The sequence below is a fragment of the Ambystoma mexicanum genome, chromosome 6q (assembly GCF_040938575.1).
Source record: "Ambystoma mexicanum isolate Mex_15411 chromosome 6q, UKY_AmexF1_1, whole genome shotgun sequence".
NCBI classification, from domain to species: domain Eukaryota; kingdom Metazoa; phylum Chordata; class Amphibia; order Caudata; family Ambystomatidae; genus Ambystoma; species Ambystoma mexicanum.
In genome coordinates this window covers 762,664,632-762,686,120 of record NC_090937.1, presented here as the reverse complement: position 1 = coordinate 762,686,120, position 21,489 = coordinate 762,664,632, and the positions used below count along the sequence as shown (strand labels likewise).

Genomic DNA, 21,489 nt, shown 5'->3' with positions numbered 1-21,489 from the left:
ATCAGGGATTAGGTCATCTGCTATTGACTACATCTTTGCTTCCGAACTTATATTTAATTTAGTGGAAAATGTGGATATATGCAATACGCAGATGAGTGATCATATGATGCTGGAACTGGATCCATTTGTTTATAGCGGGACTGTTGAGTCAGCTTTTATGTCCATGGATCTGGTTTTGAACCAGGCTAAGAATAAGATCACTTGGCATCCGGGTAATGTTGAAGCATGTAATGCCCTCTTCCGCACTGATCACGCGGCAACACCGTACGAAGAAAAACTAGCAAGATTCACGCATGATCAGGTCGGACAGTACCTAAAAACCCTTGTAGATAAATCTACAAAGATGCCACGTAAAACTCAGGTCATGCAAGTCCATGCACATAAATATGACCCAACAGTCCGGTTAGTGAAAACCCTGCTCCATAGATCATTGATGAAATTAAAATCACTACAAGTTTCAGAATCTTTTAAGAGAGAGGGAAATAAACATTTGAAACAACTATATAAAAATTGGTTAAGAGGGCATAAGCGTATGATGTATCAAGCTGAAAACAAGGAACTCCTTACTGCTCTGACACAATTCCGCATCACAATTCTGGCGGCTTGTTAATGAAACAGCTGCATTAAACAGAGTATGGTCTTAACACAATTAATGAACAGGTATGGGTGGGGCATTTTACCACCCTATATGCAAGTAGATGTCCGGATTTTCGAATGTCAAGCTCTCTTGCCACAGTCCAGTGGAAATTTAACTTCTTCATTGCTGAGATACGGGAGAGAATTGTTCTGTACAGTTCATCCAGGGCGGCAAGTCCGAACGGCCTATCAAATGTTCTGTTAAAAGGTTATCTGGATATTTGGGCTAAGGCACCATTTCTACTCTTTCAAGATATAGGCCTTACAAAATCTATTCCTCAATCATGGAATATGTCTTTCATCGTTCCCATATATAAGAAGGGGGATAGAACTATACCTGCAAACTACCGACCAATTGCATTATTAGATTCAGACTCAAAAATGTTTGCAAGCCTTATCCTTCTGCAAATTGAAAAATGGTCATCTGAGAATTTGATTCTGTCATCAGCACAATTTGGCTTTAGAAAAAGGATTGGTACGATGGCGGGAGGTCAGCTTATTACACTTCTTCAAGAAATGGGTTGGAAAAAGGGCGCTTCTCTGGTATATCTAGCAAGTATGGACCTATCTTTAGCCTTTGATTTGGTGGACCAAGCTACACTCTGGAGCAAATTGTCACTAATAGGTCTCCCTGCCGCGCTCCTGGCTATACTGATACATCTGCAAGATGGTTCAAGTATTCAAATTCGATTAAATAGCAATGGCCTCCTTTCCTCTCCAATAAAGACTTAACGGATTAAGGCAGGGCTGCATTTTTGCACCCACTTTGTACAATCTGTACACTTATGATATAGGTCCATACTTGAAGCAAGCTTCTTTCGTCCAACCCTCCATCGAAGGTCAAAAGATGTGTTGGTGCTCCTACGCGGATGACTATTTATTATTTGACAGGACACCATTGGGGCTCCAACTTTTGCTAACTGCTTTTGCAACCTATATGTCCTTAAATGGCTTAGTGGTTAATCCTTTAAAATCGAATGTTTTGTGATTCACTCAAAACCAAAATCAATCCCAAAGGAACTGGTTTCTAGATAAAATGAAGCTTGGTACACACTTTGATCTACCTAGGTTTTCTGGTAAGTGACACTTATAATGGCTTTGGATTAAAGCGCTGGTAGATGATGAAAACTAAAGCCTGTCTTACTCAAATGCGCATAGTTGACCGTAAATATGGGGCATTTTCTTAACTCCCGTTTGTGAGATACTATAAATTAAAAACCATTCCTAAAATCACATACGGTATGGAATTGCCCTTTATAAAAATGGTAAAATCCTTCCGAACAAATTGGAAGCAAATATTTTACGGAAAATGGTATTCTGCCTTCTGAAATGCATTCCTGTAGTGGCCCTGCGGTATGAATTTGGACTGCAATCGATACAAAGTATTGTTAAATGGAAATGCTTGCTGTTATTTCGAAATCTTTTAAGCCATAATGGGTTGAATTTGTATTGTGATCTATCTGGTTTGCTTATTCAACGTACCTCTAAATCAGTATTTATGAAGAAATTAGTGGAAATGCGTAAGAACTTATTGACTCGCGCAGGGGCATCGGTGAGAACTCTGTTATTTAACCTTAAAAGAGTTAAACTATTGCTTCAAAACTGTGATTGGGCAAGCACAATGCAAAAACTGACTGAATATAAACTGTATGGTCATATGGTGTCTCATTATAAATGTATGGGCTCACTTGAACCCTATTTAAACTCCTTCCCGCAGAGAGGTTGGAGGAATTTATTTATGCAATTTCGTTTTAACGTACTCTTAACTGGAGAAATTATCTCAGCTAGAACCAAGCCCTCGGCTCCAGCAATCTTATGTAGATACTGTAGTGACAATGAAGCCAAGGAGACATTGAGACACCTGCTGATTGATTGCTCTGCCCTGACCCAAAAGAGAGCACATTACTTGGAACGATTCGTTCCTGATCCTTCCAATGTAGGACTTGATTTGCTATAGAAACGAATGCTATTTGATCATAAAATTTCTTTGCAATTGGTCGTTGTTCGGTTTTTAAAATTAGAGTGTGCCCTTGTTTAAACTACTCCTAGTAGGCGAGGTTTTCTGCCTATAGGAGGGGGGAGTGAAACTATACATTGTGCTTATAAATTTGGTAACATTAAACACAGCACTCTGTTCTATTTTAACGTATGCTTGTAACGGGAAGCAAATGTACTATCCTGGTTTTAATTGTAACTCATTCAATTGTCTATTTTAGTATGTCAAGTATAGTTCTGTTCATTGTTTTAACTTCTCTTGTACAAGTTTTTTTTTGTAAAGGTTTTGTTGTAAACCATATACAAATAAAATAAATAAATAAAAATTAAAAAAATATGACGGTGGATCACAGGGTGTGAGACAGCCTCCAGGTAAATATTATGGCACCATCGGACGAGACCTGGTTAGCCCTCTTTATTTAAGGATACCCTATCCATGCCCAATGCCTTAATGGCATATTGTCATACTTTCCCTCATCCACATGGGATGGGTACTGGAGACCTTTTCACAAGCCCATCAAAATCTGACTTGCCTTTTAAGACTCATAAAAACACCTTCTCAGAATCTAAGTACAAGTCATCCAGAGCCGACTTGCCTTTAAAGACCACTGAGAACACTTATCCAGACTTAACATGCAAGTCATCAAGAATGGAAGTCCATTCCCAGAACTACAAGAAAACAGCGACAAGGAAGGTGAGCGGAGAGAAATGCGGATCAAAGAAGGTGCTTGAGTTGTGGCAAGAGTATACCTGCAGCCGGGATATGTAAACAGGAAAAGCAGCTGACTGAGGCGCGCTGCTCGTAAGCTGCTCCCCTCGGTACGGGCCGAGAGGCCGCAGGGATTTCCGTAGAGCCAAGCGGTTTGAGGACAAGGAAAAGGGAAGCTGACCACAAGAGAGAACACGCTGCTGGAACGCCAGGAGCCAACAGAGAGCTCCTGGGTGTTTGCAGGTGTTGGGAGGCAGCATTCGCCTTATCACAGCCCGAAAACGACACAGAAGAGCCCAGCAAGAATTGCGAGAGGTAGTGAAGCCAAGGAACAGAGGTGGCGAGAAGAAAAGTAACGCCCAATGACTGCCACCGGCTTGCTTCGGGAGAAACAGAGTACGCCAGCAAGAGTCAGTCCAGCCTAGCCTAGGGAAGCGAGGACACCGGGGCGTATTGGCAGCCATGCCAAACTAGAATAATTGTTAATGAAACACATGAAAGAAAAAGAGCAAATGAGCATTTCTTTAAAAGGTGGGAACTGAACAAAGGTAAGAGACTTTCAAGTTGGTGAGTGTATGCAATACACATAAGAAGCCCTGGCAGGATAGGATACCAGGCAGATACATTATCAGATAAAGCAAACATAAAGAGACTGTTAAGCTTGGAATTGGGTGCAGAGCCCACACGAGAAAAGCCCTGGCAGGAAAGTATACCAGGCAAATTGAAGGTGCAAGAAAATACCTATATAAGAAAGCCCTGGCAAGATCATACCAGGCAGTTGCAAGTGTGTTCATATAAGAAAGCCTGGATAGGAAAGCAAACCAGACAATGACAAGCTGAGCAGTGTATAGGAAATACATCACATAAAGAGGTCCTGAGAAAGATATCAGGACTAGCAAAAGGCTGTGCTGAACAAGAGAAGAGGAGTAAAATACTGGCATGAGAGTACACCAAGTATCCTAGCAAGATAAAGACAACGAGCCAAATTGTTGTGTGTACTAGTTGTGTTGTTGATCAAGAGAAACTCAAGGAACGGATATTTTTGAATATCCAACAGAGTGAAGAGAAATCCAGGGACAATGGAACTACTTTCTGGAACAAGGAACTATCCTTCTGGAACTTGTGTTGGAGTTGCGCATTTTCCTTTTTCAACATTTATAAACCACTCAAGGCCAAAGACAGTACCCTTTTCACCTTAAAGTTAATTTTGAAAGAATGGGAGGGGGCCAAAATAGTACTTTGGATAAGGGACAATTTCGCTTTGGACATTCTGACATTGACAGACCCTTAGTTTTGGTTTGAGGTACGGAAACACCTCTTAGAGCAGGGGACTGAGTGGCATTTCCCCACCCCCTTTTATTTTAATAAAAGTCTTTGACCAAAACCATGCCTCCCTTGTGTCTGAGTCTCATACCTGGCTCCTCACTATATTAAGGGAGAATAATTTATTATGGTACAACAGGTGGATAAAAATGGACAAAGCACCCAGTCTCTGGAAGGATTGGCATGGGTTAAGGATTTGCATGATGGGACAGGTCTGCACGGGAGATGGACTTTGACTGTTTGAGGAGCATAAAGGTGACAAATCAAGAGCACTCATTTTCTGAGGTACCTACAACTGGTGCATGCTCTTAGGAAAGCTCTTTTGAGGCAGCTTACTTGCTATTATTGCTCGATACTGGACTGCTGTGATTCCAAAGTCAAGTTTATAACATGTATAGGTAATGAGAGGATACATTTGTGGTTTTATTTAGAGGAAAAATAAGTCTGTGGGGGGGGGGGGGCGTTGGCAGGGGGAGTCATAGGTCAGAAAATTGAAGGAGAGCACTGGGAGAAGATATGGTCCCTTGTGCATCGCATTGCTATGATGGCTAACACTATTTAAACAGTTTTACACTGCAAAGGTTGTATAATGCCAACAGGGATACAGAGGCAAAATGCTTGTCGTGGCGCACAAATGCAGGATTTAAACACAATTTTCGACATTTCCCAAGTAAATACATTTTAGTGGGCAGTACTGGAGTATATTAAAAAAGATCTTCCATTTAGCTATCACTAGCTAATGTATTTGGTTTGTCCCGACAGAGTGAGTGTGCTGGTGTACTGGCATGGGGAAAGCTCATGGACAATTGCAGCAGGTCTACAGATCATAGTTAAGAACTTAAAATCAGTAACTTATTATCACATACAGAGAAGTGGAAAATTGTATATACAACTGGAGAACTTGAGCTGCAAGAAACCTAACAAAGTAAAAATATATATATATTTTTCTCACTCACTGGGTACACCGAATAATAAACTTAGTTTAATGATGGGCCGGACAGTGGAAAAATTGATCTAAATGTTACCAAATGTCCAATTCATCCTACCGTGACATTTATTATAAGTTACTCACCGTAGTGACTAACGTGTCCTTAGTCCCCTTTCCTCCATACAGCATGGGTGTCCTGTTCGAGTGACAGGAGACAACCTTTTTCACCAGAAAAAAACCTTCCTCTTTAAATTTAGAGGTGCGCTGGCGTGCGGCCCTGGGGAGTAGGGACTGCCCAGACTCCGCCCTGCCGGCAATACACCTCTGTTCTCAGACGCGTCGACAATAGATTAACATTGCTGAATGACACTCGTTTTTTAGGGAGGAGGATGGTGGGACATATGGAGGAAAGGGGACTAAGAGTACGTTAGTCGCTACGGTGAGTAACTTATGATTACTCTTACGTCCCGTCACCTTTCCTCCATACTGCATGGGCGATTACAACAGAGTAGCCCCAGGGTGGAGAGGAGACCCTCCTTAAGCAAACAGGTTTCTAAGAACTGCCTGTCCGAAGGCTGCGTCTGATCTAGAGCCGGGATCCAAACAGTAATGCTTGCAGAAAGCCAAGGGGGTGGCCCATGTGGCGCCCCCTGCTTATGACCTGCCAGGGGACATGCTGCTGGAAAGCGATGGCCGTTGCCTTGGCTCTGACCGCGTGGGCGTGCATGATGGCTGGCAGTGGCTTCTGTTGTCCTTCGTATTCTTCTTTGATGGCCAAGACCATCCAACAGGCTATGGAGGTCTTGGAGGCCTGATACCCAGGTCTTGATCCACCAAAGATGACAGAGCGTCCGACTTGCAGAAGCCATTGGTCCTGTCTAGGTAGAATTTCAGGGCACGCCTGACATCAAGGCAGTGCAGAACTCTCTGTGCCTCATCTTTGGGCTCAGTGAAAAACGCGGGCAGCACAATTTCTTCGTTCAGATGGAATGCAGAAGGCACCTTCGGTAGGAATGCTGGGTGTGTCCACAGGACTACTCCCTGTGAAAGGTAGTATATGGCTCTAAGGCGACCAGCGCCTGGTTTTCACGGATTCTGCAAGCCGAGGTGAGGCCGACTAGCAAAGCTGTCTTAATGGTGACCAGCATGATGTCCACGGACGCCATTGGTTCAAAGGGCACCCAAAACAATGTTGAGGTCCCACACGGGGTGCAGCCCCTTGATGGGCAGGTACAGTCTAGCGAGTCCCGTCAAATGTTTGACAATCGGGTTGGAAGAGAAAAAGATCTCCTCCTCTGAGTTTCTGCAAGCCCCAATGGCCGCCAGGTAAGTGCGGCAAGTGTCCACCTGCACGCCAGAATGGGTGAGGTGCGCCAAGAAGAGAGCACGTTGTTCAAAAGGTACATGCAATGGGGTTGACACCCCTAGAGTCTGCCCAGTGGCAGAACCTGGTCCACTTGCTCTTATACTGGGCCCTGATAGATTTGCTCCTAGCGCCCTGTATGATCTCTAGATTAGCCTGGGAGAGGCTGAGGTGACCTAGCGTGACCTTTTCAGGAAACACACTGAGGGCTAGTTTCTGTGGAGTGGGGTGGGTTGGATGACCCTACCCCCCCCCCTGCTGCGCCAGATGATGTGCTGGGCCCGTCGGAAGGCAGATAGGAGGCCTGTCCGAGAGGCTGAAAAGCTCCGAGAACCATGGCCTGGCTGGCCACCGGTTCCTAGTGATTGCATCGAACGAAAAAGCTTTGTTTGCAAAACCATCGAAAAAAACTGCATTGAAAAAATGCATTTAAATAAAAAATGGGGGGGGGTCCCCCGATGAGCCTGTTTTTTTACCCCTTAAAGCCCATTATAGTTTAAAAAAAAACTATAAACAAAAAAATACCTTTACCTACTAAAAAAATGCATTTTTTAATGCATTTTTTTCCCAATACTTTTGCATTCAATACTATGTATTCAATGCAATGCCTGGATACCCTGGCCACCATGGTGCTATTAGAATGATGCTGAGGTGGGGGTGGCAAGACTCCTTGATCTTGTATATCACCCTTTGTTTCAGCGGTGTGGGCGGGAAGGCGTATGCTGTCATTCCGTCCCACCGAATCTGGAATGCATCGCCCAGGGAGCATGGGCCCTGACCCTGCCAGGAGGTGAACGGTTGCACTTCCTGTTGTCCCAGGAGGCAAAGAGGTCCACCTGGGGGTGACCCCATTTGTGAAGATCGCCTGCAGTATTAGGTCGTTCAACTGCCACTCGTAGTTGTCCGCACCCAGTCTGCTGAGCCTGTCTGCCTCCAGGTTGGATTACCCCGGCAGGTGAACGGCTATGAGGTAGATGTTCGCCAGGGCCTATTCCCACATGCTTACTGCCAGTCTGCACAGTGGAGGGGGGGGGGAGAAGGGGGTGATCTGGTACCTCCCTGCTTGTTCACATAGATTATGCTGGTCGAGTTGTCTGTCTGAATGAGGACGACCTTGCCCTTGATAACTGGAAGGAAGTCTCTGAGAGTCAGCCAGATAGCCTTCAGTACCAGCCAATTGATGTGGTACTCCTGCCGGGTCCAGGTGCCACGGACGCAGTGGTTGTCCACGGTGGCCCCCCAACCCTCAAGAGAGGAGTCCCTGGTAATGGTGACCTGTGGGGTAGGTTGCTGGAAAGGCGAGCCCGTCCGCAGGTTGCAAGTCCCTGGACCACCATGTGAGGTCTGGGTGAAGCGACAGAGGAACGTTGACAATCTGACTGGGAGCCTTGCTCCTGGTCCCAGGATGCTGCAAAGTGCAGCTGTATCCTCATCATCATCATCCGGAGTCTCGTGTGGGGGATGGCCAAGAGGACTGCTGCCATGAGACCCAGTAGGTGTTGGTAACACTAGGCCGAGGTCACGTCTCTGCTGAGGAAGTGCGTCGTGGCCCTCTTGATGGCCGTGATCTTGTCCTCGGAAGGAACTACTTTCTCGGAGCACGTGTCCCAGATGAGACCCAAGGTCAGTCTCTGCGTAGGCTGCGACTTCTTGAGATTGAGTGAAAACCCCAGCTCGTGCAGTGTGTTCATAAGAGCGTGGGACGTGTGGTGCCCCGCTTCCGGAGAAGTCGCCATGACGAGTCAGTCGTCGAGGTACGGGTAGATGTGGTGGCCCTGCAACCTGAAGAGGGCCGTCCCTGTATTCATCAGCCTGGTAAAGACCCTGGGGTCCGAGTTGAGGCCGAAAGGAAGCACCTTGTACTGGAAATGGTAGCCCATGATCCTGAATCGTAGAAAAGAACAATGAGGCTGCCAGATAGGGGCGTCTAAGTATGCGTCATGGGGGCACATCGAGCCTCCCTTGCACAATGACTCTGCTATCAAAGCTGGTGTAACCATCTTGAATTTTTGTAGAGGTAGGTTGAGGGTGAAAGGTCCAGCACAACTCTCAGGCCCGCCTGGTTCTTTTTCTGAATGGCGAAAATCCTGGAGTAAAAGCCCAAGCTTCGCGGGGAGGCTGGGACTTCCTCCACTGCCTGGCTCTCGACGAGCGGCCGGATCTCCGCCAAAAGAGTTGCTGTCCCAACCTGTGGGAGTGGAGGGGAAGAGAGGCTGGGATAGGGAGGCGTTACCCCGTGGATTCTATGGAGAGGATCCAGGGGGCCGCGAAATTCTGACGTAAAAAATGTGCATGGAGGGCAAGCCTGCCCCCCATTGGAGACACATGGGCCCGAAGGGGCGTGTTATGCCTTCTTTCCCTCTGAGGCTGTTGTGGAGGAGGGGGACTGGAAAAAGCCCTTACACCCCCCACATTTTGTTGCACCGATGCTGGGTCGGCGAACTGTCAGGCTGCCTAGACCTCTGCTCTTGGAAGCCGCAGAACCCTCCGTAGGTATGCCCTCTGTCCGAGCACTGCTGTGACTGGGTGTATGTTTTGGGCGTGACCTTTGTAAGGATGGATAAAGACTTGGCCATTTGTGAGCGTTTTTTCTTTTTGTCCAACTCCTCGAAGATCTAAGATGCGTTCCTGGATGTTCGGGTTGAATTTAGTAGCACAGAGCCAGGCTGTTCTTCTCAGGTCCATGGCTATGCAGATGGCCCGACCAGAGGTGTCAATGTGGGCCACAGTGGACTCCATGTATTGTGCCACTATCCTGGCCTCTGACAATCTGCCTTAAATCATGATTGGCTCTGCGACGGAAGCTCTGGGAGGAAATCGGCAATTTGCTGCCAATGCCTCTGGTTAACGGCTGCCAGTATGGCATTGGCAAAGAAGCAGGGACGCGTTGCAATACAGCTTCTTCCCATACGCCTCCAAAATCTTCTCCTCTGCCGCGCAGCGGAAGAGGAGGAGGCCGAGGACGACTGAGGCTTGGAGTATAGTGATGCTGCAGTGATCACCGAAGAGTGCAGCTGAGGGTGGGCTGATTGCAAGAGTGTATCCCCCTTCATCTGCCTGTACTTGGCGTCCAGGCGTCTATTAACCGGCTAGACAGAGTGGGGCTTGAGCCAGCCCTTTTTGGCCAGGGAGACCACGTCATTCTGCATCAGGATCCCTGTTCTTGCTGTGGGACGCAGCGCGAGGACTTCGGCGAGGACCCCCTCTGCTGGTTGCTCAACCTCGGGTTGAGGAAGGCTCAAGTACTCTGACAGCCCTGAAAGACGTTCATGGAAGGCCTTGGCTGATGACGGTGTGTCAGTGTCCTCCTCCTCATCCATGTCCACTGCAGCGGAGGCTGGTACGGAACCGCCTGCACTATCAGTTGGGGGACCTGAGCGGGCAGCAGGGGCTGCACATCGGCTGGGGGCGCCTGTACTGGGGCCTGCGCCACCGGAGCCAGGGGCAGGAGCACGTCCCTGATGGTGTCCCCAAGGATGATCCCCATCCTAGGAGATTTCATGAGCCAGAGGAATCTTTTTTAAAAAATCTGTCCTCACAGGCCAGAGTGGTAGGCGATATTGAAGGGGTAGCGGGCGGCTGCTGGACCCGTTTTGTGCCCTGCCCATACGGACGCAGCAGAAACCTGCCTTGCGCAAAGGAAGGGTAGGCTGTAGGCCACATACCTGGTTGACACCAGTCCAACCTTGACACATGTTCCTCCACCTGCTCCCGGTCTTGGGCGGATGTCAGGAAAGTCTGGCACAGTGGTCATTTTGTCAAGCTGCCTTCCACGTGCCTGCATAGTGTTGTTCGGCTCACTGGGCCCCGCCCCGTCCAGGACTCTTGATTGTGGATCATAAAGGACTATACTGTTTCTCAGGCCGAGGTCTGGTAGGCATTTTACCCTTGGCGGATCTGCCGGTAGGACTGTGTATAGGCGCCCCCTCGGACATCTTGCCGGTACTAGGGCGTGGCCCCTCGGGTGAAGACCCAGTAAAAGACCCTTCTGATCCCTCAGCACTGTCACCGGGAGGGTCCACTGGCCAGTCAGCCGCTAGCTGATGTAGCCTCAGTGCTCGTGCTGGTATTAGGACCCGAGCAATCCCTCTCACGCGGGCGAGTCCTTGGTAATGAGTCTCCCTTGCGGGGTGCCCTGGAAAAGAGCGGCCCTACCTTGGGCTTGGATCGATGATAGACGAGGTCCTTTGGAGGCGATCGCTGGAAGAGCTCCTTCCACCTGGCCCGCCTGTTCTTCAGAGACCTTGAGGAGAGCACGTTGCACGCAGTACAAGCTTCCAACTGTGGTCTGGGCCAAGGCAACGTAGGCAGAGGGGGTGGGTGTCTTTAGTTGGAAAGAGCCCGTCGCAGGAGGGACACCTGCTGAACCCTGTAAAAGTCGACAGGCGCCGGGGAGGAGCGTGACACCTGAGGACCGAGTATCTGAATGATAAAAAGACAAGAGGAGAAGTATCCGCACGTGGAATTGCCCAGGAGTGCTGGTGAATTCGGCATGTTCCCGTCGATGCAGAAAAAGGGACTGAGGTGTGGCGTCGTGGGGCGCAGTCAGGGCAGCGCATGCTTCCAGGTACGCACCACCGCGCACCTCTAAATTTAAACGGGAAGATGTTTTTGTCTGGTGAAAAATGTTCTGTCTCCCGTCCATAGGAAGGGACGCCCATGCAGTATGGAGGAAACGGGACGGGACGTAAGAGTATGCCATGCATTACCCACTGTAATAGCATTTCTGATGATTGCACCTGCATAGATTCACATGCTGTGCATATGGTCCGACATCCAGTGGTAACCACAGAGTATTGCATCTTGCGGCATAGGCGTGTCTGTAATCATGACGTGTAGTGTACCCAAAATCCCTCACACGCCGAGGTCCCTCCAATTGCATTTTTTCTGCCATGAGGGAGCCCAAGGCTATTGTGAGTGAGTACATAAAGAGAGAAAATAGTAAGACGTCCATGGTCCTTCCACCCGAGCGGGGAGGCAGGGTGGTCGCATGTGAATCTAAGCAGATACAATCATCAGAAATGCTATTACGGTGAGTAATGCAGGTCTTCTGATGCTTGTTAATCTGCTTAGAATCACATGCGGAAGATGTCTTCATACTGCTTGTCCCACCTGAGAATCAGATCTAGGAGTGTCTAGGCAGTAGTGTTTTGTAAAAGGCGTGTACAGAACTCAAGCTTCTTTCGGCCATGCTAGTGGGATTCTGGAATAAAGTGGGTAGTTCTATTGACTGCTACACATGGAACTTCCGAGATGAATTTAGGCGCAAATCTGGGATGAGTGCACAGAACCACCTTATCTCTGTGGACTGTAACAAAAGGGTCTAGAAATGAAAGAGCCTGTAGTTCGCTAACCCTTCTAATAGAATTGATAGCCACTGAGAAGGCCATCTTGTAAGTAAGGTCTTGTATACTTGCTTTATGCATTGGTTCAAAGGGAGGCCCCATGAGTCTGGTCAAAACCACATTTAGATCCCATCCAGGAGCTGGGTTAAAAATGGGGGGGGGGATAATTCTCTTAACCCCTTCTATAAAAGCCTTAATAATAAGTATTTTACACCATGACACTTTCTGTTGTGACATAGTGTAGGCTGATAGAGCGGCTAGCAGCTAGATTAACCTTTAGGGAATTAAAAACCAAACCTGAGTCTAACAAATGAGTTAAGTACAACACAATGTGGGTAGGCGAGCAGTCAATGGGATGGATGTCCTTTGTTTTACACCAGATGACAAAGCGTTTCCACTTACTGGAATAGCAATAATGAGTGTTAGGTTTTCTAGCCTCCCTGAGTATGTCCATGCATCTGAGGGAGTTGAAGGTGTCCAAACTCTATGACCTCAGGAGCCAGGCCGCTAAGTTCAGAGTTTGCGGGCATGGGTGTAGTGTCTCCCCTCTGTCCTGAGACATGTACGGGTGGGGTATTCTCACGGGCAGGGGGAACATTTCCATTAGATGAGCGAACCAGGGTTGGCGGGCCCACGTGGGAGCCACCAAAATCATGGTAACTGGTTCCTGGTGCATCTTGTGTACTATCTTGTTGAGTAGGGGAGTCGGGGGGGAAAAGCATAGACAAATTTCCCTGACCATATTATCCATATTTCCTCCTTGGAGCGGTTCTGGGGATCCCTGGAGGCGTAGTCTTGGCATTGGGCATTCTCCTGAGTTGCGAACAGTTCGATTTCTGGGAAGACCCATTCTGCAAAGACGTTGGAGACGATGTCTTCGTGCAGACGCCATTCATATTCTAAGGGCAGTGGGAAGTCTCTGCTGAGCACATCCACTAGAAGACCGAGTTATCCTGGAACGTGTTGGGAAAGTAGGACCATCTTGTGTTTGAGAGCCTACATCCAAATGTTCTGGGACAGCTTAGATAGCCCAGGAGAATGTGTGCCCCCCCCTGTTTGTTTAGGTAATACATGGCTGTGGTGCTGTCTGTCAGGACCAGAACTGTCTTCCCCTGTAGCTGAGTCTGAAAGGCCTTCAGTAGTTTGAATACCGCTAATAGCGCTAACAGATTTATATGGTTGGATGCTACTGGTGGGGACCACACTCCATACGCTGTCCCCCCACCCGGTGAGAGATGAGTCTGTCGTGAGAATGGCTTCTACTGCGGGGGTGGTGAAGTTTTTCCCCTTCAAGAGGTTTTCCCTCGACCACCACTGCAGAGAGAGAACGAGGGCTGGCGAGACAACTACCAGATCTTTCCATTGTCAGGTGGCCTGGCACCACCGGCTGTTGAGCCACTCTTGCATGGGACGCATGCGCAGCCGCGCATGGGGAACTAAGTAAATGCATCACGCCATCATACCTAGCAAGCGCATGGCCTTGCGTACCGTCACTTCCCGACTGGCTGCATATTGGGGGATCTGAGCCAGCATGTTCTGAACCCTCTCACTGGAGGTGAAGACCAGGCCGTCTTTTGTCAGAATTAGAGCCCCTAGAAATTGCTTGACTTGGGTCTAGGCTGGATTTTTTCTCGTTGATGGAGTATCCCAGACTGAACAGGAGGTCTATTGTCTTCTGAGTATTCAATAGACATGTTTCGTAAGAGTCCCCTGTTATGAGCCAGTCGTCGAGGTAAGGGTAAACCGGGACAGATAGTCTGCGCAGGTGTGCTGCGCGCTACTGCCAGGACCTTTGTAAACACTGTTGGCGCCGAAGCAATGCCGAAGGGGAGGACTTTGAATTGATGGTGCTTGTCCTCTATCATGAACCTTAGATATTTTCTTTGCGCTGGCTACATTGAAATATGAAAGTATGTATCTTTCATGTCCAGTGTTGCCATGTAATCCCCCGGTTTCAAAAGTGGGATTACTTCCTGCAGAGTTACCATAAGAAACTTCTGAGGTTTGATACATTTGTTCGCTGAGCGCAAGTCTAGTAGAGGGCGCATGGTGAGGTACTTTTTGGATACAAGGAAGTATACTGAATAAATACCCTTCTTTACCTGAAGAATAGGGACGGCTTCTACGGCGTCCTTTTCCACAAGTGCTTCCACCTCTTGTTTCAGGATTCGCAGATGGTCAGGAGTCAGACGTCTTGTCTTGGGTGGTCTGAACTGTGATGGTCGGGCGAATTCCACGCAGTGCCCGTGGGCGACCCTCTTGAGAACCCACTGGTCTGACGTTATCCCAACCCATGCCGAAAGGAAAGATGTTAAGCGCCCCCCAACCGGGGTGACTTGGGAGTGGAGCTGGATCCATAGGTCATTTCTGACCAGAGGCTGTGGCTCCCCTGGAGTTGGGACCTCTGCCTCTGCCCTTCCCGCGCTGCTGCCCCCTGGGTGGATGGTTGGCAGGGGTGCTAGAAGCCTGACCCGAGTTCCATGCGTTTCCTGTATTATACTGGTTTTATGTAGAACGGGTTTGGCCCCGAAAGGACCAACGGGAACCGCCCCCGCCTTTGGGGGGGGGGGGGTTTTGGGTGATTTGCTGCAGGGATTTAAGAGTCTCATGCTCCTTTTTGGCAGTCTCGAGGGCCTCGTCGACTGCTTTACCAAAGAGATTTGATTCCTCAATAGGTTTATTAATAAGAGCAGCTTGGGTCTCTGGCTTGAAACCAGGATTTCGGAGCCAAGTGTGCCGTTTGAGCAGGGTGCCCTGGGCTAGGGATCTTCCTACCATCTCTGCAGTATCCAGAGTATTTTTAGTACATTTTGGTTGACCTGCCCTCATCCACTGTGGTGAGTAATTTGGGTATTGCAGGTTCAGGCACCTCTTGGAGGCTTTCCTGCATTAGGTTCCACTGTATATCGGCATAACTGGCAAGCAACCTAGTGTTTGCTATGAGCGTGGTAAAAGCAGCTGCCAAGGGGATTCTCTTTCCCAATGCGTACAGCCTCTTTGACTCTATCAGGAGGTGCCTCTCCCGTAGCAACGGGTACTCCCGCCTGCTTCCGGGTGGTGGTAATCACTAGGGAATCGGGGGAGGCTTGGCCTTTAGTATATTGTTGGTCAGTAGGCGATGGCCGAAATAATTTCTCCACCCTTGGATTCACTGTCCTAATCTGGGCTGGTGTGACCAGAGAAGGAGCCAATCTCTTTTTAATGGAATTTACGAGAGGAATGGCTTGGCTGGAGGGGGGCTTTTCTTTAAGAATGTCCTCCACAAAATCTTGTTCAGATATGGCCTCTTGGGGGGCGATCTGAAAATGATCGGCTGCCTTCCTTAAGATGGCATTGAAAGCCATCTGATCGTCTACTGGTGAAGCCTGGTGGGCCGGAGTGGATGGAGGGGAATCCAAACATAGGACATCTGTGTCCTAATCGTGGGTAGGGAGCGCCCATGGCTCTGTCTCAACCTGATGAGTGTCCTCCCAGTTTTCCGTGGCGTCCACCTGGTCATTCGCAGTATAGTCCTGTAGGAAGGTAGTATGTTCTTCCTCATCATAAATGTCTTGATATGTGTCCATTTGGACTTCATCTTCAGGGTGGATAGAAGTGAAATGTTCTTGAGAAGGACCTACATTTCCAGGAAATCTCAAAGCTAACACAGATGGATGGTCCTCCTGAAATCTCGTGGGGGTAGGGTGCTCAGAAAGCGAGACAAACCTTTCCAAACGGTCCATGCACCCTTCAAATCTTCGTTTTCCCCCCTATAAAAACCGTAATGTGTTAATAGTGCTAGACAAAGCCTCCTGACCATCTTCGTAGTCCTCGTGACTATCGGGTTGCTGTGGCGCGTCTTTCGACGTGTCCGCAGCACGCTCTTTGCGCTTCGTCGACTCTTTAGGCTTCTCCTTCGGCCCCACTGCCGAAGAAATCCTTTTGTTGCTTTCGGCGATGTTTGGCGAAGCGGGGCGTGCCGTATGACTAGGAGGCCTAGCGGTAGATTTTTCGCCTATCGAGTGACAAGGAGGCCTAACTGAAGATTTTTCTCCTACCAGGGCCTTAGGGGGCGTCGGAGCGTCAGCTAAGCGCGTTTTGCCGGCCATATGTGTTCTTTGAGGTAGCGCCCTTATTTTTCAAAGGCCCAGCCGGAAGACGCTGCTGCGGATGCAGGGAAGGCTGTTGATCTTGAAGATCTGAGGATTCCGTCCAAATTTCCGGTGGCCCTGTCGCCCGTTTCGTCGGAACGTCGAAGCAGGGGTTGGGGTTGTGTTTTTAGTGTGGCGATCTTGTACGCCCCTGTCGCCAGAGGTTTTCCCCATAGCGAGACTTGCGTCAGGCCTAGCGGGGACGGGCGTGGCGGACCTAGAAGTGTCCGTCGTAAGGTCGATGGCATCCGGTACGGATGCTTGGTCATCACTAGTGCCCCCCCGTCACTGGCGGTGGGGGAAGAAGAGCCAGCCCGCGACATGCCATAGGAGGCCCACTGCTTGACGTGGCGCTCCTTAAGTGTTTTAGGTCGAAGGAGTATAAAGGCTGTGCACCGCGCTTCGTGGTGGTCAAGGGGTAGACAATTATTGCACTTATGGTGCCCGTCCTTCCACGGGTATCTGACCCTGCAAGAGGGGCAAAACCTAAATGGTGTCCTTTCCATAGCGAAAGGTAATGAAGGTGATAACCAGACCTAGAGGGCAAAGAGGGGAAAAGAGGAGAGACATAGCGGAAGATATGGCCACCCCGACCCCACTCTCCCTAGGGTGTAGGCCAGCCAGAGTGTCCAGCCACTTGGATGGCTCTGCTGCCGGATCTTAGGCGTCGAAGTCCACCGCCATTGAAAGTTTCTGCAGTCTTCGTCATAGTATATGAAGCACCGAAGTGACTTTAGGGGGATAACTGACAAAGTCGGTAAACAAGGATTAACAACGTCTCTTATGAAGAGCTCCGCAATAAGGGGACCATATATCTGAGCGGAAAAAACCAATCTGAGGGTCCTCGCGCGTGAGGGGATTTTGGGTGCACGTCACGATAGGGATAGTGTTACAGACACACCTATGCCAACATCCTCTTTCGGTCCCCGAAAGACAAGATGCAATACTCTGCGGTTACCACTGGATGCCGAACCATATGCACAGCATGTGATTCTAAGCAGATTAAAAAGCATCAGAAAGATGGTTAATTGTAGAGTCATTCAAACATATAAGGAATGATCTATCTTTTTTAATGGGTTACTTTACTGTAATGCGACTGATCAATGTTAACCTTGCTAATAAATCATTGCGATAAAGACAATGAATGTCTAGGTAGTACCCTCACCTTGGAGTTCAATCTATGCAAGCCTGGTACTTGTTACTTGTATTTCCCGAAATGCTTTCTTGTGATTGTCAATGTACTTGCAGCACCCCAGTGCACCCCACACAAACACACACACACACACACACACTGTCTTTTATCTGTTTCCAAAAGAGTTTTCAATTAACAAAGCCAAAGGCCAAGGTGCTTGGTTATCCAGCCTTTTAGAATGGTTATCTGGCTCTCTGCTACCCAAATAATGGATATTTGACTATCCAGTAGATTTGCTGGTTGGTTTGGCAAGAATTCCAGACAATCCAGCTTTTTCTGTATTTTAAAATCAACTAGTCTACAATGTTTTATTAGTTTACCATTGATGGAAACTGGAATCAATATGACATTCATCATGTTTTTCATGGCTTTCAGAAAGGCACTGAAAAGCAAACTGTTCAAGTAGACCGCACCCGCTCCGCTGTTCCCCTATAACCATGGAACATGAATACTGTATGTACCTAACCTTCTAAACCTGCACCTAAAATACTGTACCTATGTTCTACCTGTATCCAAGTTGAATATTCTGTAACAGTGCCTCAATGCCAGTTTGTGTGCTTTATAAATGGAAATAAATAAAAAATAAATGGTCTAATTGGGAATAAGCATTTGACTGCTACATCTTAGTGAGAACCGGAAGGTAAAAGGCAGTGGTTGAGGTTGTCAAAAGCATTAATAAGAAGGCAGAGTTAACTGGGGTCTAAGGGGACTGCTTTCTCCTTGGGCCCCCATTACTGGCTCAGTATAAGCATCTGCAGGCGCATCGTCAACAACCTTGGAGCCCAATGGAGGGTAGAGGGAGGGACAGACACAGACACAAACACAGACACACACACACACACACACACAGACACACACCCCCCCCCCTCCAAGGCAAGCACTCCAAGCAGAACCCCATTAGAAAAACCTTCAGGTCTTTCAAGAACTTCCCGGTAGAAGCCCTCACTGAAAACCATGCCAACTTCCACCTTACATGGACCAAACACCCCCAACCTAACTGCGACTCTACTGGAAGCACTCAACGCCACCCTCTCAGCATCGATCGACCAACATGTGCCTCCAAAACAAGGCACCTGCAAACCAAAACCGTCAGCAACCTGTTACACGCAAGAACTCAACCTCAGCAAAAGAGTCATCAGGAAACCAAAGAAAACCTGGCACCACTCCAGGACTGCATCCGAACTGGCGCTCCGCAAGGAACTCTGAGCAACCCACTGACAACTAATCAACACAGCCAAGGCCTCCTACTATCAGAATACCATAGCTGAAGCCTCTTCAAGGTGGTCAAGCACTGTGTCAACGAGCTACCCGACCCTGCCATACCAAACTCCATTGAAAAATCCACCACCAACACCACCTTCATCGACAAAATCAGCAAAATTCGCCAACACAGACTCACTTCATGTCCCTGCTCGCAAAATCTCCACACAGTGGGAAACATTAAAGACACTCTTGACAGAGCACCTGGTTGAAACCCGACTGCCCTCAAAGCCACATTGTATACAGAGGACATCCCCCCAGCATCCATCCTCAAGACCCTCCCTGCAGAAGCTCTGCTTCCCTGCCTGGAGATCCTCAACAGCAACCCCCCCTCCCCCCCAACTAAAGGCACCTTCCCAAGACAGGACGAATCCTCCCTCTACTAAAATAAGCCCACTCTGGATCCCGACAATCTAGGTACCTATCGCCCCATCACTCATCTACCCTTCGTAGGTAAGATCATCAAGAAAGCTGCAGTTGTGCAGCTACCGCAACACATCAACACCAACAATCTCCTACAAACCTACCAATCCGGGTTCAGATGCAGCACAGACAGCAACCATGCAGGTGGCCGACGACGCCCTCACCTTCCTTGACGACGGCCACCACTGCCTCCTGGTTCTACTCGATCTCTTGTCAGCTTTCGAGACAGTAGACCGCCATGCACACAGACACCCTACATCGGCGCATGGGGATCAGCAACCTTGTCCTATGCTGGCTCAAGTCTTAACTCGCCAACAGTTTGCTGGGTTTGGACTCCCCGCCCCCCCCCACGACCCCCTCTTGATCTCCAATACTACCCATCACCTGTGGAGTCATGCGGGTTTCCATCCTCTCCCCAGTGATCTTCAATGTATACATGGAGCCACTGGGTGCCCTCGTAGCCAAACACGACATCCACTAATACGCTGACGACACACAGCTATACCTCAAGATCGACTCCATCTAGGACATTCATAGGCTCAATACCTGCCTCTCGCTGATCCATTTGAAGCTCAACCTCTCCAAGACTGGATTTCTTCTCCTCACCAACAAGACCCAACACCCAAACATACAGACCTGTCTATCAACTTTGAACTCTGAGGGCTTCACACCCAAGCTCACCTCCTGCGCCAAGGGCCTCGGGTTCCACATCGACAAACATCTCTTCTTCAAGACACACATAGCTAAGAAAACTCAAGACAGCTTGGCATCAGCTCTCCCTCCTGCGGAAAGTCAAGTCCTTCCTCCTGCCGGACCGCTTTAGATCCACCGTTCAGGCACTAGTACTATCCCACCTGGATGGGGGTAATGCACTCCCCGAAGGACTCCCGTCATCTTCCCTTGTGCCCCTGAGAAGTGTCCGACATGCATCCACATGCCTCATCAAGGTTCTATGCAGATACAACCACATCACCCCGGCCCTCATCCACCTTCACTGGCCCCAAATGCATGCATTAATCACCTTAAAGTCTTGCTGCATCATTTGTAAGGCAGTCGCCCTCAAGTCACCCAGTTACCTCGCGAAGAAACTTTGCATCTCCGGTGGACAGCGTACCATCAGAAGCCAGGAACGTGCATACTTGAAATCTGCTGCTGCAAAAAGGAAAGGACCAGAAAACAAACCACCTCAGCCTATGCCCCAAGACTAAGGAACCTCCTCCCAGTTAGCATTTGCCTCCAGAAAATAAATGAAGACCCACCTCTTCAAACATTCTCTCCTCCTCGACATAGGCCATCACGTCTCCCCTCACGCCACCTGACTCGCTAGACGCTGGTCACCCCTCTCCTCCCCGCCACCCAGTACGGCTGCACCGCTCCTCTGTGCCCCTCTGTATCCTCCCCCTCCCCCGCTGTTTATCTGTTCTGTTACCAATGAAAAGCACTCCGTTATGCATCTGTACTGCTGTATCGCTCTGTAAAGCGCTGCAGTGCTTCTCGTAGCTAGGTCTGTGCTCAATAAATACAATAATAAACGTTTCTAAACAGGGTGTCAAGCTGAACTTTGTAGATATAGGCAAAAGGCGGAGCACTTCGGATGCTGGGTGTGCCCAAAGAGATACTGATAGCAGTCGTCTGTACAAAATATATGCATTGTTTTAAAAATGTATAACATGCAACCTTTAGCTGAAGGCATTGGTCCCCGTACAACCATTTCATTAATAAACAATACACAATAATGGTAAAAGTACAACTATACTCTTTCAATGGGCCTTGATAATGTCATTTAAACGAGTAAAATGAAAAATCGAAAAAAGAGAATTCCAGTATAATTTTAATTAAGCAAATGAGTTTGAAAAACATTAAACATTAAAACGTTTTTAAATGGAGCAGAACATTCATAACTAATTGGTGGATGCCAGCAGCCCATTTGCTCCATGAACAGGTTACCCACTCAAGGCCTGAAGAGGGAAGGACATGAAGGTAGAACATTGAGGTCCCTAGGGATCTGGGAGATGGTTCTTCAAGCAGCTATTAAACATAGAGACTTCATTTCGGGAGTCACTCCCTAAAGCTATTCCCAGACTTCACTGCAGAGATCTTGGCCTGGAAGAGGGCTCAGATGGAGAGCCAGAGTGACCTGAAAAATATGAGTATGGTGGCTAGGGTTGGCTGTGGTATGATTCCA

General features: G+C 48.5%; 1 protein-coding gene across 5 annotated transcripts in view; it reads right to left on the bottom strand.

Moving 5' to 3' along the window:
- The window catches only part of ARFIP1 (ARF interacting protein 1), a 607,935-nt gene that overhangs the window by 424,270 nt on the left and 162,176 nt on the right, over window positions 1-21,489 (bottom strand). The window lies entirely within an intron of this gene.